Source organism: Tupaia chinensis, unplaced genomic scaffold (genome assembly GCF_000334495.1).
Source record: "Tupaia chinensis unplaced genomic scaffold, TupChi_1.0 Scaffold000093_1, whole genome shotgun sequence".
NCBI classification, from domain to species: Eukaryota; Metazoa; Chordata; class Mammalia; order Scandentia; family Tupaiidae; genus Tupaia; species Tupaia belangeri.
The window spans coordinates 3,729,879-3,732,969 of record NW_006159555.1 but is presented as its reverse complement, the minus strand read 5'-3'; the positions used below and the strand labels follow the sequence as shown (position 1 = coordinate 3,732,969).

The 3,091-nt window shown below is 40.1% G+C and overlaps 1 pseudogene; it reads right to left on the bottom strand.

Moving 5' to 3' along the window:
• LOC102496332 (tripartite motif-containing protein 5-like) overlaps positions 1-3,091 on the bottom strand; it is a 120,987-nt pseudogene that overhangs the window by 62,298 nt on the left and 55,598 nt on the right.

The window sequence follows — 3,091 nt, the reverse complement described above, 5'->3', positions numbered from 1 at the left end:
TGCTCAAGATCCCAAGAGGAGAATGGAGGAGAAGGGACTGTGGCATGGCCATCCCCCTGGGGGGTGAGTTCTTGCTTTCTGTCTCTCTGTCTCTCTGCGTTTCTCTGGCGAGCACATGTGCCCTAAGCAAAAACCTCTCCCCCCCCCAAAAAATAGGGACATTTTTGCTATAGGGCATGTGCGCTCACTGGAGAGACAGAGACAGAGAGACAGAAGGCAAGAAATCACCCTGGAGGGATGACCACACCACAAACCCTTCTCCTTTTTTCTTCTCTAGGGATTTTGGGCATGCAGGCACAAATGCCCAGCATGAGTTTCAAGCCATTGTGGGAGTCCAGTGATGTAACCATTATACCATCTGCTGGTCCCTATGATCCTTAGATTCTATTGCCAGTATATTATTTGAATCTGTTCTCTTCTCTCCATCTGCACTGCTAGCCTGTTAGTGTAGGCCATGACCATCTCTCCTATGCTATAACAATATTGTCTGAATGGTCTCCTTACTTCACTCTCCTCCAGACTGACACTTTGGCTGTACACAGCAGCCAAAGACATTTTTTCCCCAAAAAAATATAAACCTAATAGTATAAGGGATCATCAAAAAATCATAGAAAATGCATCTTTTGAAGAAATTGTGTAGCTTTCAAATATTTTTTTCCACCAAAATAAACTTGCATGTTAATTTAACTTTTCCTCAAACTTTTTGAAGCCTCCTTGTATAACTCTTGTCTATTACCCATCAGAGACTACCCATAGTGCTACAAATAAAATCCAAACTGTTCTTTGTGGTGCCCAAGTCCACCCTTATTTACCCCTCCAATTTTATCTTGCGCCATTATCCTCCTTGCCCACCGATCTCTGATGAAATTGGCCTCTTTCCTGTTCCTGGCACATTTCTAACTCCTTTTGAACCCAGTGTCTTTGCCTGTATTGTTCTTTTTTGAAATATCATTCTATTGATTCTGTGTGTGATTAGCTCCCTCTCATACTTTAGGCCTCAGTCTAAATAATACCTTCTTCTATGGTCATTGTTTAACCCACCAGTCCTGGTCTCACTGCCAGTCATTCTATAGTGCTGCCTATGTTTTATTTCTAACATGTGCCATATTGTTTGTTTATTTGTTTATTGACTGTCTTTCCCTCTAGTCTCTCAACTCTGAGAGTTCACCCTTGTTTGCCTAGCAACTGTGACAATGACCTGACCAGCAGAGGAGGCTCTCAAAAATTAATTTTCAGTGAAATAGCGGGTCAATGGTATGAATGTATTTATTGAAAATTTCTTACATACATCTCAGAAAAGTTCTGCTTCTTCTTAATGGAAATCTTGTAATCTACTCTTAAGGAGAAACAAGTTTTGTCTGCCGTGTAGCCTTGGAGCTATCTCATCCTCCTTTCTGGTATCTTTTTGACGAGTATTCAGCAGGCCCGCGCTATTTCAGCAGAGGGCAACAGTATCTCTGGCTGATACCGGTTGTGTTGATTTTCAAGTTCTCCTGCCTGAGCTCAGAATATCTCAACTTTCCGTTGTTTTGAATAAGGCTCTTTCTTGGAACACATACCTCACATCACTGTGCAGTCAGTTGGTGTTCCCTTGTGCCTCTCTACCCTGTATAAATAAATAAAGAGATATGGGGCCTGAGCTCTCTCCTGGAGCACAGCCCATTCTAAGCATGGCTCTCAATGGGATAATGAGAGCTTAGGGGGAATCACATGGATTCTGTTCACTCCACTTAGGTGACCTTGCACTCAGCACAGCAAATTGTTAGGCATGTTACTAGAAACTGATATTTGTCATTCCATTACTAATAGGATCTTTTCCCATTATGCATGCTAATTTTTGCCACTGATACAGAGGCAAACTGTTAATTTTCTATGTTTTTGTCCTTGACTATCTTTCTTAACTCTTATTACTTTAAACAGCTTTTCAATTGATTTGCTGAGGATTTCTAGGTAAAGTATAAATCATATCATCTACAAATAATGACCTTTTTGGTGACTTCCTTTCCAATGAGTATGTATCTCATATCTTTTTATTGTCATATTTTAATCTCTAGCATTTATGGAATAGTGTCAGATATTAATGGCAATGATAAGCACATTGTTTATTCTGATTTGAACATAAAGGTTACTAGTGTTTTATTTTTAAGTAGAATATTGATTAACAAAGCTAGTCTTTACTATTGGGTTGTGAGAAGTCATAACGTATTTTTTTCCTTTGGTTTTCTGTGCAAACATGCATTGTAACTTTTTTGCCAACCTAATATATTAGGAAGCCTTTCTCTTTCCTTACTTTGCTAAAAATTTATTTTCCAGTAGACTGTTTTCAAATGTTAGGAAGACTGTCTTAGACCAGCCATGGTAGAAGAGCAGCACTAACACAACACTACATTGCTGAGGTCAGATAGGAAGGTCTTGGGTTCCAAGCCTGATGTCTTCCTGTACCAGCCAGATGCCATCTTTACTCCTTACTGGCTGAGGTTGGGGGTGGATCATGGCAACAAGACCCTACTGAGATTACTTCTCTCTCTCTCCCTTTCTCTTTCATGAAAGAAAGGATGAAACTTAAACAAAGACTGTCTCATTTTAGACCCAGTCTGTTTCATTGCAGCATCTTCCTTTTGGCCTTGTCATATAGATAAGTGTGTTTCCTGCCCAGATTTCTGGTATTTATGATCCTGTTATGCTTTCTCCTTCTTCTTAAGATTCTTTAAACTGCCCCAGATGCTCTTCATTTTTTTGGACCCTTCACCATATGAGTTACTCTCTGGACTTTCACAAGTTGCTAATGTTTTTGTTTGTCATATTTTTTTTTTTTTAGTTTTTGCTATAGGGCATGTGTGCTTGCTAGAGAGAGAGAGAAAGAGAGAGTGAGAAATCATCTTTTAGGGGGATGGCCACACCACAGTCTCTTTTCTTCCATTCTCCTCTGAGACTGTGGACATGTACATATGCATGCCTGCATATTTTTCGAGCAGCTGGAACTGTAAAGCCAGTCATGTGGGATCCAGCCACCTTAACTATTGTGCTACTGGTTGGCCTGCCACTGTCTCTTTTAACTTGGAGCTTGTAAACTCTGCAGGACTATCATTTT